This window comes from Harpegnathos saltator, unplaced genomic scaffold (assembly GCF_003227715.2).
Source record: "Harpegnathos saltator strain DR-91 unplaced genomic scaffold, Hsal_v8.6 scaffold111, whole genome shotgun sequence".
Lineage (NCBI taxonomy): Eukaryota > Metazoa > Arthropoda > Insecta > Hymenoptera > Formicidae > Harpegnathos > Harpegnathos saltator.
The window spans coordinates 107,062-122,789 of record NW_020229886.1 but is presented as its reverse complement, the minus strand read 5'-3'; the positions used below and the strand labels follow the sequence as shown (position 1 = coordinate 122,789).

Sequence of the window (15,728 nt, the reverse complement as noted above, 5' to 3'; positions counted from 1 at the left end):
AGTATAGATGTAGAGCTGTCTGTCTTAACAATAACCTGTTTCACGATGTTTGCTTCAGCTGATTTTCCTTCAGAACGAAGCTGCATTTGTGCTGCATATGCCAATTCATCCGCTGAATGTTTATTCTTGAGTTGTTGAATTCTTCTTCGTTTACTACGCTCACACAAAGACGAGAAATTTTTCTGAGACTTTTTTTCTGCGAGGAAATAAAATATTTAAGAGTAATTATATATCACGATACAACAATACATAGTATTATATAAACATTTATGCTTTGCATATTACCTGGAGAAATAGATGGGGCTATTAGTGTAACAATTTGTGTAAGCCAGACATCGTATTTTTTTAAAAACTTTTCTTTATGCCTTTTACATTCTTCCCATCTCTTCTTTATAGTTCCACAATGGTTATGAATATTTTCTTTCACTATTTTCCACTCATCATCCGATATATTTTTGCCGTGAACAGCTCTGATACAACCAGAGACGTGCTTGTATCGTATAAGCCACATTTCAGAAGATTTTTCCATTAAAAACTCGAAGAGTTCACGTCGAGATATTTTGACTAACATCTTGATACGTCTGATATAATATATCGATTGATGTGTCTGTGCGGATTAGCGGTAACAAATGAGACTCAAGTTTGAACCATGTCATTACCATGGACATGGCAACAATCTCGATCACGAATCTCATTTGTCACTACAAATCCGCGCAGCATATTAGTCTATACAGGATGTTCGACGCAACGCGTCCAAGAAAGAAACAATACATTAATTAGAGACAAATGGCCGAAATCATTTTGAAAATGACAACGTAAACTTTGGAGTTATTAATAAAAATAGATAGACGAATCAAGAAGAAAGAATGCCGCGTAGCTGGCTCGTCGCGCCAAAGTATCGAGACAGAGAAAATGACACGCGGACGATTGTTTGTCGGCGTCACCGCACAATGTTCTCGGTGATACGCATCGCGTGATGTTTTCGGCGATACGTATCGCGCGTATACATATCGCAGAGAAATAAATATATGTACAAATAATATTTCATAAGTTTCGGTGCTATCTTTTCCACACCACCTAGCGGTAGATAGAATGGCACGTATGTTTTTAGTGATGAAATACTGCTCGACAATTTTTCGAAAATACAACACTCAGCAGAGAGTTTACTGGTATTAGTGAAACGTTTATATCCAGATGCGCAACTTATAAAAGATAATCTTGAAAGTACCCAATACCAACACTGTTTATAAGGTGCTTATTCAGGGGTCCAATTTAACTTCTGTTGATTTTTTGTCCGTTGACATATTAAAAAAGAACCCTATAAGGTTCGAAACAGGAAATATAGCGAAAAATAGCACGAATTATCGAGATAGATAACCAAGATTGGCTAAACTTATTTTTAATATCTTCAAATCTTATTGTTTCTTTAACTCCTTTACTGTCAGTGACGCATATGTGCGCGAGAAAAAGTGCTACCAAAGGGGTAACCACTAGCTAAAATGTTGTCCCACCGATTACATGATTTCATTTGATTTCATACAATTTCACTTGATTAAACTGGCGAGCGGAGGGGGGAGAAATTCGATACAAAGTTAAAAAACGGGGGAAAAATCCGAAAAGTTTAAAAGCGGGGGGAAAATCGAAAAATTGACGGGCGGGGAGAAGAAATCCGAACAATTACATGGAGATTTCGTAAGGATTTCATAATGATTTCGAGGACACTGTTCCATGATTGTATTAAGGAGGTTGTAAGGAGAAAGCAATATGTTAAGAATAGCTTGAAATGTATAATATTATTTCATTAGCAAATGATGGTTGCATATGAATTTTTTCAGATTTTTTTATCGGACTGTTTCAGCATAAATAAATATCAAAATTGCCTATTTTATAGTAAGATTTTATGAGAAATCTGATTCTATATACCTATTTTCAACAAGAACGTATATTTAAAATATTAAGAAATAATTAAATTTATGTTTATTACGTGAGATATCATACTCAAAGTACGTTTCAAGTTTCAAGCCATTTCACCGTATAGTTTATTCGCTGTAGTTTTAAAAAACAAGTTCCAACACACATGGCACGACAAGTCATTTTCGCCCGACTGCGAAGTGGTTAATGAGATCCGTATTACCGATAAAATGTAGCAACCTCACTATTTTCACCTTTTAATGATATGATATATATAAATAAATACATAAACTATTCACGAATCTTGGATTTCGCATTTGCAGTTTTATTTTTATACAATAATACACTACTGTATTTACAAAACTTTTAAAAATGATTTTTATATTGCCTAATTTCTTCATATATTATTGAAATAACATTTTCGTAAAGATTTCAGGATAAATATGTATATTTGCAGTTTTGTTCGCCACTCGGACGAACGCAGTACTGTTGTGATACCAATTTCATATGTCGTTTTCCAAGTAAAGGGCAAGTAGGTGCAGCTGCTTTTTTATTGAAATTTAAGCTCATAATTTAGACTTTTGATTCATGCTTAATTTTGAGTGTTGGCTTGCGTTGGCTCTTTTATATGTCACAAAACACTTGATTGAATATTTTTTTAAACATAAGGATGATACCATATGATTATGTCTATATTATTTCATCAAATGGCAAATATAAACAGTCACATAAAGTCTACAAGGATAGAACTAAATGAAATACAACTCATTTTGAATTACCTTTAAGGTTTTGTTAACATTGGGCACCGTCAAATCAAAGTATAACATACTGAGTTTCTCACTGCTTTCTATTACTATTACATTTAAGTGACGATTTACAGACACGTGGGCTATGCATAGGATAAAAATCTCTTTTTTCGTAATATTTAGACATTCCTGATTATAAAAAGTCTTAGTATAGTCCTGAATATAGCACTTTATTTTTGGCCTTTTGTCCGGGTAAAACGGTTTTCTCCCACTGTGCGCCATCGCGCCGCGGCCGCCGGGCGAATCCACTCGCGCTCATCTGATTCTTATCCAAATTTGTCACTATAAAATAATATCAAAATTATTATTAACACTGAGGAAACATCATAGGCAACAGTCATAAAGCTAATGTATCACCCACAGACACCCTATCACGAGTATAATTTAAATCCGGTTTCTGTAATTCTTTTAATATTGAATATTCACTAGCACTAACATTACAACATTTATTATATATCGCTAATCTTTACACTAACCAAATTGCCGGATAAAACGACCAAACAATCCTATAATATTTCACCTACTAAACCGACGCAAATTAAGCTGCGAAAGATCTGACGCATACTACTCATGGAACCGCTTAGTACTGCTTATCTCTCTGATAAAATAAACACTACGCTACGCTACGAATTCCTATATCGAGACACGCATGAGCTATAACTTTTATCGAAGTTGATTCATGATTAATAATTACTATAGATTTATCAAAAGTTATTCATTATAACAAAAAGCAAAATCTAAAGGAAATTAATAATAGGACAACCCCTATAACACACATGTACATACATAAGGTATAACTATATTTTAAAAGGAATACAAAATACATATTTAGAATAATATATATATATATATACAGGGTGAAGAAAAAAATCCCGGGACTCTTGAAAATTTCGAAAAATGTACACTATATAAAAAAATGTTTCAGATAATAGTTGTAGCATTGAAAAAGATCTATTTACCGATCTTAACAATTTGATCTTGGGTGGCGTCATCAAGGTCAGGACAAAGTCACCTCGGATTTTTTAAATAGGACCCCCAATTTTTATTGCATATTCTTATAGCCTTTCTCAGACGTTTTCAAAGCACTATGGTTATATCCAATTTGAATAAGCTGTCCCGAAGTTATCGAGTTTTTTAAAGTAAGATATCTAGCCAAGATATCTTATTTTAAAACTAAGGCAATATCGGAGGATGATCCGGCCAACTAAGGCAAGGTCGCAGGATGATCCGGCCAACTAAGGCAAGATCGTAGGATGATCCGGCCAAATCGTAAAAATAATTGCGCGACGAACTTCCAGGCGTTGGCTCCTATTGGCTTGTCTTAATTTCGTTGATTGATTTATTTCAGTTATTTATTTATTTGAACAAATCTGCTGTTCGTTGTTTATTTCTTCCATTTACTCATTTAATACTCATTACAGTTTAATGAATCGCAAACTCGACTGAAATTCCTCTAATTTTTTGAAAATTATTAAGAAACAGTTTGAAGCTAGTTGTAAGCTGACTTAATTGCACTTCATTCCGTACTCTCATTATTCTTCAGCACTGTCTTTAGAATAACTTTGAATTGATCCAAATATTAATTTAGTCGATTAGACTAAATCTTTCCACTTCTGCTTGACAATATGGCAAGTCTTTCAGAACGAGAACGCATATCTCTTTTGATGATGAGAGGATGGGATGATCGATTAAGGTCGTACAATGATGTGAGGCAGCATTTTAATGAAACTTTTCGTAATCAGGGTAATACCATTTTAAAATCTACCGTTGAAAGAACGATAAAGCGTTTTCAGAAAACTGGAAGTGTGAAAAATCGTGCAATACCAAGTAGGCCAGTATCAGCAACAAGTGTAGAAAAATCATTAGATGTTCTACAATCCTTTATCGAAAATCCGCATGATTCGACCCGCAAAGTAGGACAGCAACATGAAATAGATCAAACGTCTGTGCTTAAAATATTGAAAATGAATAAATTCCATCCTTATAAGATCCATCTTGTACAAAAGCTAAATGAAGATGATTTTGATAGGCGCATTGAATTTTGTGATTTGATGATGGAAAAAATAGTCGAAGATCCTAATTAAAAATCTATCAAATGTAGTATTTTCAGATGAGGCAACATTTCAGTTAAATGGCCACGTTAATCGACACAATTGTAGATTTTGGTCAGATACAAATCCTCACTGGATTGAAGAAACATACACGCAGTATCCACAAAAAGTGAATGTTTGGGTAGACATTTAGAATAATGTTCTCATATGGCCAGTCTTTATTGACGGAAATCTAACAGCGATAAAATATGAGAATATGCTAAGAAACGAAATAGTTCTAGCGATACAAGCAATCATGGATGACAACTTCGAGCATACATGGTTCCAACAAGATGGTGCCCCCCACATTACGGAAGGGAGGTCCATAATTATCTGGACACAGTGTTTTCTCATCGATGGATAGGTAGAAGAGGACCTATAGAATGGCCTCCTCGATCACCCGATTTATCACCTAACGATTACTTCCTGTGGGGCTATTTAAAAGATAGAGTTTACAAAACGAAACCACAAAATTTGGATGACTTACGAAATCGAATTCTTGATGAAGATGCTCTCAGCCTTGCTGATTACATTCAAAAAGCCGTTTCATCTTTTTACGATAGATTAGCTTATTGTCAAACTGTTGATGGCGGACATTTTGAACAATTACTTTAAAGCTTTCCAGTATTGCTTTAGTTGGCCAGACAACTCCCAACCTTGCCTTAGTTGGCCGGATCATCCTACGATCTTGCCTTAGTTGGCCGGATCATCCTTGGATCTTGCCTTAGTTGGCTGGATCATCCTCCGATCTTGCCTTAGTTGGCTAGATATCTTACTTTAAAAAACTCGATAACTTCGGAACAGCTTATTCAAATTGGATAAAACCATAGTGCTTTGAAAAGGTCTGAAGAAGGGTTGTAAAAGTATGTAATAAAAAATTGGAGGTTCCATTTAAAAAATCCGAAGTGACTGTCCTGATCTTGATGACGCCACCTAAGGTCAAATTGTTAAGATCGGTAAATAGATCTTTTTCAACGCTACAACTTTTCTCTGAAACATTTTTTATAAAGTGTATATTTTTCGAAATTTTCAGGTGTCCCGTGGTTTTTTCTTCACCCTGTATGTGTGCAATACGGCAACTCGTTCACTCTCTGTAACAAACAAGATTAATATAAGTAACCCTCGCGTTTTCCAAAAAAAAGCCGACGTACTGACATGGTGGAATCATGCTAAGACTACTATAACCTCATTGTCTCAGCGACAAGGAAAATCCAACAATTATAATATAATGCAGAATGTTTCGAGCGTCAGGCCTAATTCCTATTTAGAAATCCTACAAGTAGACGAAAAGCCGAAGTTAACGAGCTTAAAATCATTAACGTTGGGCAAATAGTCCGAAAGCTACAGACTTGTGCAGATTTCATGTCGAAACAGTTGCGACAAACCCAATGAATGTCACTTTTTTGTGTTGAAATTTTCCCTGAGTAACTGGGGACAAAACTAATTAAATTTTCAGAAAGAAGGCTTAAAACCTGACCTATACGTGAAAGAACGAGCCAATTATCTCATCTAGATCCTGGGAAATAAATTATTTAGTGTCAAAATTGATATCGTTCCAACTAAGTTTTGCATGATAAGGTTTCAGATCGAAATTCGTTCCATGATAACTTGGACAAATTCTGAATATACTGTTCATTAGCGAGTGAGAAGATATACTTACATACACAAAACCAATTGTCTAGCTCGATTAGTTGCTGAGTTATTAATTAATAAATTTTGAGATTCTGGTATATCCGAGACAATAGGCCCAGAGTTCACATACACACAATTCTGATTAGACTCGGATAAAACGAATAGAAACCAATAAATTCACTCCAAATTTTAATGAAAAATCAGACACCGGAATAATAATTAACAAAATTTGATACTTTGCTCGAAGAACAAAAAGAACAAGTATTTGTCAGCAAAGATAACCTCACATCACGGAAGTCGCCCCGCTGGGAAAATATTCATTTAATTTACGTTATTTACGTATTTATTAACATATTTAGCCACTTAGCTCGAGAAGGCGCGTAATACCAAATACCTACCCGAATAATTTCCTTAAACCATATGCATCGAAATTCTCCCTGAAGTCTATCTTACCAAATAATCAAAAGGTTTCCGCCTTTCTTCTCCTACATGTCCTCTCCCAACATATCTTGCTCATCTCCCTTATTGAGAGGAGCCCGAGCAACAGAATTTCTGTCTTTATGCGTACATCTCCATTACAGAAACACTGCAACAAAAACAATATTAAAGAACCTCTCCCATGTATAGTTATACCTCTATATATACATATCAAAAGGAATCACACTCGCTATTACTACCGGCACAGGACGAATGTACCGATGATAGTAATAATGTTAATATAATACATTTTTACTTTTTCTTCCCTTTCTGCTCGTACAACTAACAGCTCATGACTGACAGCTGACAGAAAATATGTACAAAATGGAGACCGACAGGCATAAACCTATATATATTAACTAGACGTACTATCCTTCGAACACACATCCCTATATAGAACTAGGACACACGAAATGGCGGAAGCCATTTGGACAAAACTCATTAAGTAGTATTAAATCATGAAAAAATTACGATAAAATTAATAACATATGCAATCCACACATTACCGATATACATTATTACATAAATAATTATCAATAATATCATTATTACTAAATTGATTAAAATAGGGAAATAACTATATTTCTACTATTCAAACCTTCAGGAACAACATTAACGCAACCCCAAATACACGAAAATTACAAAATTGTGCATAAACAAACTAATTTTGTAAAATAATTTTGGATTTTCACTATCGCTAAAAATGTGTCGGACACTCTCAATATGATATCCTCACGATTAAAAATTAGTTTGATACAATATTTTAATTTGTTTATTTAAAAATCGGGCAAATAACAATTAAATCACCGCAAACCCATATTACAATAAAAACACTTGAACATAGTTACTAAAGGATAAAAATAATGTATTCCGTTATTGTTTAAAATTCAATGTCATTGTTCATAACAATTATAATTAATAACAAATATCCATTAGAATAAATCTAGAGTGTTCTTTTGTCACTATAAAACTTTTTCTCAGAACCTAAAATTTGCTCATACCTCGATCTGCCTAAAATTACACACAGATTAATTAACGAATAAATAACCACTCAACCAGTCAAGATAGAAAATTTACAATCTTATCACTATATTCCGTATTGCCCAGAGAATCAAGTACGCGCAAGAGAAATCATTAAACCACTTATAAAAATTAATTGCAAAAAATTATAACAAATTAATTATGAAACAGACACAACACAACGCATACAATTATACTTCTTTATGAAATACTAATATATCGGAGCTATAAAAATCATCTATCATGGGCGAAATTAGTTCTCCCCCGTGGACGCCACCTTACCGTGGTGGGGGAGCTTGCGTGTCCTGATGATGTACCGAGCTGTGCCCGCGGGGATTTCGCCCCTGGCAGGTTTTACCATTCCGGAGTGGTCTGCACGGAGCCAGACTAAGAGCGTCCATAATACTTCTGGATAGGCAGTTGCCTCCAGATTTTATCCAGGGTCTGGAGGGTCGCATTCGTGCGGCCCAAAGAACCCTACAGCGCGGGCAGAGCGGGCTCGTTAGCCTGGTTAAGGCAACCGGTCTAGGGGAAGGAAAACCCCGAAATCACACCCGTGTTGTAGCAGCACGTAAAGCCCCTACAAGAATGGAATCTGGAATATAGGGAGAAAAACCCCCCCGTACTCGGAGCTGGGCAACGGCGGGTGGGGGCGTATCACCCCGGCACCCCCTGTGGTCATCAATCTATGGGCTGGGCGGCGCGTGCCAGGCGGGCACGCCGTCGGAACTGGTTACCGCCCGAAGGGAGGCGCTTGAGGACCGACTGAGGCCGAGTGTGGGTCGGATGGACCAGTCCTCGGCCTTCGCCGGTCCAAAGAGAGCCAAGAGAAGGAAGAGGAAGGCGGATGCCTCCGTCTCCCAGTTGTGGCAGGATAGGGAGGTGCACTTCCCTCCTCTCGAGGACGTTAGTGTCCCTCGGGAGGGGGGAGGGCAGCTCCCTGTGCGCGTGAGGGCGGGAACGTAAGTCTGTCCGCCACGCAGACCTTGGAGCAACTCTTCCCGTGGGAGGAGTTTCCTCCGGTCGAGAGCGGAGAGGCCTCGGCTGGGGGGCTCCTCTCCGTAACGCGCGGGAGGGAGGAGTTCAGGGAGGGGCGAAATGCCAGCAATGAGGCATTCCGCCCGTGCGGAAGCCCGAATTGGTGGCAAAACGGGGTAGGGACCTGGCCGCGTATGCTCTAGACGAGCAGTCGAGTATCTGCAGCATCTGTGGGTTATGCCAGGTAAGAGGTCGGCGGGGGGCTATGATGGGAAGCCCCTCGCCGCCCTCAACCAGGATGCGAAGGAGAGCCATGGGGGTGACTTGTGGGTTATGTCGGACTCGCACCGACTAAAACACCAGGAGGGTGCCTGCCTTCGGGGGTAGCGATTGGCGGCCGCAGGAACAAGTCACCTATTCCCTCTGCTAAACCGCCACCCCCGTTGGCTCCGCACGCGGAGCCCCAGACCTTCATGGGTCCCCCGCTCACCATTGGACTTATGGGGGGTTGGGAGGGGGGAGCCACGCGGCTAGACACGAGGATAATCCTCGTGCCGCCTATGTGTGGCTTCCAGACCTCCGCTCCCTTCCACCCCCCCAGCCCAGGAAGGGGGAGCAGGTAGGGACAGCCCTAAGGCCGTTTGCCCACTCAAACCACCGTTCCTGAGCCAGGGAGCGCCGTCCAATCGAGGTAAACGTGCGCGGGGTAAACCGGAGCCAGACATCGACTCTCTCCCCCCGACACGTGGAGGGAGAGATGCCTGACCCCATCCGGCCATGCTTCTGGGCCGGCGAGGGAGGAGGACGCCCGCCCCCCTCCCTCAACCCCACCTCTGGTGTTCGACGTGGGGTTAGAAACCACGTCCGATCCCCCACCCGGGACGCGGTTCCTCTTCTCCCCCTTCTCCCTCCGACTCACACCGGTCAATAGAGAGGAGGGAGAACTCCTGAGCCGGATCTTGAGATCCGGCTGGAGTGAGACCTTTATTGCCGGGTCGCGCAGTTATTGTGAAGCCCGACACCCGTTGGATGTCGCGCTGTGCTATCTCAGCTTATAAAAGCTATACGCTACACAATACCATTTTCCAGCGAGTTGTCCTCTACCACTGAAGCGGGCACTGGAAAAATCCAGCAGCGCCTTCGTGGGTCGTACTTCGCAGGATGAGCGGTTTAGTCGCGACACGCGCGTCGACTCCCGTTAGGGGGTCGTCTCGCGTGCCGCGTCCACGGGGAACCATGGGGAGGCCCGCTCATTTGTGTCCCGAGCCCGGACACACGCTCTGACCCTTGAATGGGATAGGTTGGGGAAGGAATATGTGACACGGTAGTTGGGTTTTAGCAGACAAGGTTATAGAGTAGAGTTGTAAAGTGGGTGAGAGATTGTAGAATAGAGTAGGGAAAAGCGAAAGAGAAGAGAGTAGCAGAAAACGAAAGTGAAATAGGAAGCGTGACATGGACCCTTTAACCAAAGGGGATCCCCTATAGAATGCCGCAAACACGGAATAGGCCTCTAGAGTTGCCACGAAGAAATGTGCCATTTCCGGCCATTTCCAGCTTCCGGCTGGAACGAATTGCCGCAGAGCTTTACTCTGCGGCTCGAAGTCCGGACATTCGATCAAGTGACGCACCGCTGTGCCCTCGGCGTCACCCTGTCCCGGACGTTGTTTGGAAAGTGCTTGTTATACGGCCTTTGCTCGAAGAAGACCATCGAGCTTGCGTACGTTTAGCACCTCTTCCCTATAGAGACCATTAGTTTCTGATGTTCCCGGTGAACGGGATAATGACGTTCCCTATTCTGGTATTCATTTCTTTCCTAGCTGAATATCACGCCTTATATTCGTTAAGGAGGATATCAACTGGGACCGCACCTGCAGCAGCACAAAGCAACTCCGTCGACGCCGTGCGATATGCAGCAATCGCCAACATGAGCACCAGCGCTGCAGGGTCCGGAGATCCTTCAGGCCGCCCCTCTCCGCATCGGTCGATCCAGCCGGCAGTGGCATATGCCAACCGTGGGAGTGAACATATCCCGATAGATCGTCGAGAGCGCGTTAAAGCGCAGCCCCCATTGACATCCCGCAGCCCTAGCTAAATTGCTGAAAAGTGGTCCGACCTTACCGCGCAAGTATTTACAATGGGAGGGTACTCTCGTTCCTTTGTCAAAATGAATGCCCAGATGCCAAACTTTCTAATTGAATTTTCTTTGGCCCTAATCGGATGGTCGGTGGTCTCGCGCCGCAAGGTTAGATCTCTCGACTCTATCTGCCTTTCGTTTTAAACGCGCTTCTCCCTTTATGCCTATCAGGCTTTCCTGATCAATGTACTCTTGAGGACAACCGCCTCAGTCTTAAGCAAAGAGATCTGGAGTTTTTGCCCTTTCACACCTTTTATTGACTAAGTCAACAGTGCGCTGCCCTCGCTCTTCAATTTCGCAACGGGACTTCGCCAACGGGAGTCGCCTTCGACTGTGACCAGCAGATCGTCGGCATACGCGATGGATGACCTGCCTATCTCTTTGTCAAGTTCACGGAGGAGGCCGTCGAACATGACTGTTCAGCAAGCTAGGCCTAAAACTGAGCCTTGAGGGCAGATTATATCTACCTCTTTGGAGACGCAGATGTCTTCAAAAGAGATTATAACTTTTCCGTCGCCGCTACTCGGCACCCGGAAGATTTTGCTGGGGCAGTCCCGCACTTATCTCATCCTTCTAATACAATGCGGACATTACGAAGACTGCCACCAAGTCTGGGGTACCGCAGAGGAGTCGACAGGCCCTCTGGGGGAGCGCTTTAGACTGTGATTTTTAGCATCTCCACAGCCATTCAGCCCTAGTCGCGTTTCCTTCATCGTGGCTTGAGATATCGTTCGACCGCGGGTCAACCGTAGTCTCCCCGGGGGGTCGCTAGCGACTGTATGTTTACCGTCCCCACAGCTATTCAGCCATCGGCACGACCCAAACGTTAGCATTGGGACACGTTCAAATTCACGAGTAAGGATTTACCCGGCCCCAGTGTTGTACCTAGTGCGGTCTACAACGCTGTTTGCCAGTTCGATTTTGGTATTTTCCCTGTCTCGATGATTCGTCTTTCCCAGTCGCTACCCCTGTTGGTTCGGTTTCCCAGGCCGAGACAATCAGGTTCGTTGCATCGCAATGGGAAGACTTGGATTTCGCCTCGCGACTCCCGTTTCAACAGAGCGTGTGCTTACCTTCGTCTACCCGGGCAGTGTCTCTATTAACGATTTCCTTGTTGGCTATAAGGGGGGCTCTTGCATGAGTTCCATGGATGTCCCGGTACACCTGACAGAGTCCATAACGTGACTTAGGGCCCCAGGACAATGCCCAGGTCGCCCCGTTCCATGTCACGCATGGCAATAGCGGTCCGTAGGACGCCAGCTGAAACCGGTCATCCCCAGATTCGCTTCTCTGTTTGGTGAGTTCTCTGACGTCCACAGCATCATTTGCTATTTTGGACGCTTGACTGCTCGTCGTGTCATGGGGCATTTTACTTTCTCAATCTGAGAGCCCCTGCCATGTGGGATTTTCGTCTTTTTGGACTTCGTTCGATGCACACGTGCTGTACACTTGGAGATCTCAGCTCTTATCTCCATTTGGTGCACTAGGTTACAATCAACGCACGTGTGCTTTGCCCTAAGACGTCAGTGTTTACACGCTGCGTCGTTTATTGCGATGCTTTTTGCTGAATACTTCGAAGTCAGACGTATCATTTCCCACTCAGTTATTCAGCCCGAATGTAGACTTTCGCTTGCCGTTGAGACCATCATTCGTGTGATGATTCCTTGCAAGCTCGTTCAAATATCTTTTGCGTAGCATGCCTTTGATTCAGAGTCAGAGTTTATTTTCTAAGTCCATTTGCGGCGTGCTGCTTTTTATTTCTTACGAGGCTCTTTAATAGGAATGTATTGATCATATTCCAAGTGTGTCGGTAATTCCTTTCCGGTTTTTTCACTAAAGAAAATACGTTATTTACAATGGATAGTTAAAATTTATTTATTCAAAGTATTGGCCATTTGATTCTATACATTCTGCCCATCTCTCAGGCAATTTATGGATGCCATTCCAAAAGAACTGTTTCTCCTTTGAGCTAAATCATTCATCGAGCCATTTTTTAACTTCTTCGAAATCGGCGAAGTACTGCTCTGCAAGCGCGTGCCCCATCAATGCGAAAAGGTGGTAGTCGGATGGAGCCAGGTCAGGAGAGTACGGCGGGTGCGATAAAACTTCCCATCCAAGTGATTTCAACACTTCTTTGACTGGTTTTGCTATATGAGACGGCGCGTTGTCATGCTGCAAAATCACCTTATTATGTCTTTGAGCGTATTGTGGACGTTTTTCGATCAATGCACAGTTCAAATTGATCATTTGTAGTTGGTAGCGATCAATATTAACTGTTTCTCCAGGTTTCAACAGTTCATAATATACGACACTAACCTGGTCCCACCAGACACAGAGCATGGTCTTGCGGCCAAAGCGATTTGGCCTTGCAGTCGATGGGCCGCCTTCGCCAGGTGATAACCATGATTTTTTCGCTTGGGACTTTCGAAATAAATCCATTTTTCATCACCCGTTACTACTCGATGCAAAAATGACTTCCTTCCATACCTTTGAAGCAGCATTTCACTGACGATTTTTCGATTTTCCAATTGCCTGTCATTCAATTCATGTGGCACCCATTTTCCCATCTTTTGGATCTTCCCATCGCTTGTAATCGTTCACAAATTGCTACTCGGCTCACATTCAACTTTTCTGCCAATTGTTTTTGAGTTTGTGTTGGGTCATCATCCAATAACACCTGCAATTCCGCATCTTCAAACGTTTTCGGCCTACCAGGACGTTTTTTGTCTTGAACGTTGAAATCACCACATTTGCATTGTAGAAATCACGTTTCACATGTTCTTATGGTTGGAGCATGCTCACCGTAAGTTTCTACCAGCAAACGATGACTTTCAGCGGCTTTTTTCTTTTGATTAAATAAGAAAAGTAATGCGTGCCGCAAATGCACGTTTTCAGGCACAAAACTCGACATTTTCAAAAAATTATTAATCTATAACGCTGTTATTTTGGCAAAACGTAATTTGTGTAGTTTTGAGGTTAATGTCAGTAGAATAAAATGACATATGTATCAAATCATAACATTGCATACTTATGGCTAGTGACATCTGTTACAAAAACCGGAAAGTAATTACCGATATACCTGGTATATATATTAGGTGTAGTAAAAAGAAATCCATTATTTTTCCAATAGATGGCTTTAGTTATCTGTATCTCGCGTTATATAAGTCCGATCGGGTTCCACTAGATGGCGTTAGAAAGATGAGATTTCGTACTAAAAAAACTTTTTTGACAGTTTTGTGATTAGTTGACTCAGTTTTGTTTGAGCGCGCGTCAAAGATGAACACTAGCAAAGAGAAAATACGGTATATTTTACAGTTTTTCTTCGATAAAGGCGAAAACGCATGCCAGGCGGCTGAAAATGTGAATAGTGTTTATGGGCCTGATACTGTAACAGCCAATCACGCGCAATTTTGGTTTCGTCGATTCCGTTCCGGTAATTTCGATGCCAAGGATGCACCACGCACTGGAAGGCCAATTGTCGAAAATATCGATAAAATCATGGACATTGTCGAGTCCGACCGTCATGTGAGCACTGTTTCGATTGCCTAAGAGCTAAAGATTGCACAAAAAACCGTTTGGAACCATTTGAATAAGGCTGGATACAAAAAGAAGCTCGATGTATGGGTGCCATACGAGTTAACGAAAAAAAACCTCATGGACCGAATTTCCATCTGCGAATCGCTGCTGAATCGCAACAAAATCGACCCATTTCTGAAGCGGTTGGTCACTGGTGATGAAAAGTGGATCACTTACGACAACGTCAAGCGAAAACGGTCGTGGTCGAATCGCGGTGAGCCGGCGGAAACGGTGGCCAAGCCAGGATTGACGGCCAGGAAGGTTTTGCTGTATGTTTGGTGGGATTGGCAGGGAATTATGTACTCTGAGCTGCTCCCCTGCGGCAAAACTCTTAACTCGGAACTGTACTGTCAACAATTGGACCGTCTGAAGGAAGCAATCGCCCAGAAGCGGCCAGCTTTGGCCAATAGGAGAGGAATTTTGTTCCATCAGGACAACGCCGGGCCACACACATCGATAGTGACTCGCCAGAAGCTCCGGGAGCTTGGTCGGGAGTTTCTTATGCATCCACCTTATAGTCCGGACCTGGCACCAAGTGATTACCATCTGTTCCTGTCCATCCTAACAATTATGCTGGTGAAAAATTCGCTTCAAGAGAGTCTTGTGAAAATCAACTGTCTCAATTTTTTGCCAATAGGGACGAGGGCTTCTATGAGAGAGGCATAATGAAATTACCTTCAAAATGGCAACAAGTTATCGAACAAAACGGCGCATATTTGACCTAAATCGGATCATTCTAACTATGGTAATTAAAACCTTCAATTTCATGCAAAAATAATGGATTTCTTTTTACTACACCTGATATATTAGCTATATTTGATATTATATACGAATTTCGTATGGTGTGGAAGGCCGGTACCGTTAAATATCTGAATGGGAAACGTCACTGTGGAACGTAACTCCCATGGCGCTCGAACTAGGTCGCGGGTTACTCCTCCGTTTCCTTGGCTCTCGCTCCCTTCAGTTGTCTCTTACGCACACACGGAAGCTGGCTGCGGCTTGCCGAGAAAGATATGGGTAACTGCCCCTTCGTTAGAGTCCACCATAACTCTTCAAGCCTGCGACTTTAATTCCTTCTGCCGTGTGTACGCATGCCTAGAGACA

General features: G+C 41.9%; 1 long non-coding RNA gene across 3 annotated transcripts; it reads right to left on the bottom strand.

Moving 5' to 3' along the window:
• Positions 1-2,301: 2,301 nt before the first annotated feature.
• LOC112589044 (uncharacterized) lies at positions 2,302-7,219 on the bottom strand. Of its 3 annotated transcripts, none has more exons than XR_003113215.1 (3): positions 7,173-7,219; positions 6,893-7,025; positions 2,302-2,999 (listed from the first exon to the last, which is right to left on the bottom strand). It is a non-coding gene; the product is annotated as an uncharacterized LOC112589044 (long non-coding RNA). The 3 variants fall into 3 exon arrangements; XR_003113217.1 differs by having other exon boundaries at positions 7,117-7,196; XR_003113216.1 differs by lacking the exon at positions 7,173-7,219 and adding an exon at positions 7,104-7,130.
• Positions 7,220-15,728: the final 8,509 nt, after the last annotated feature.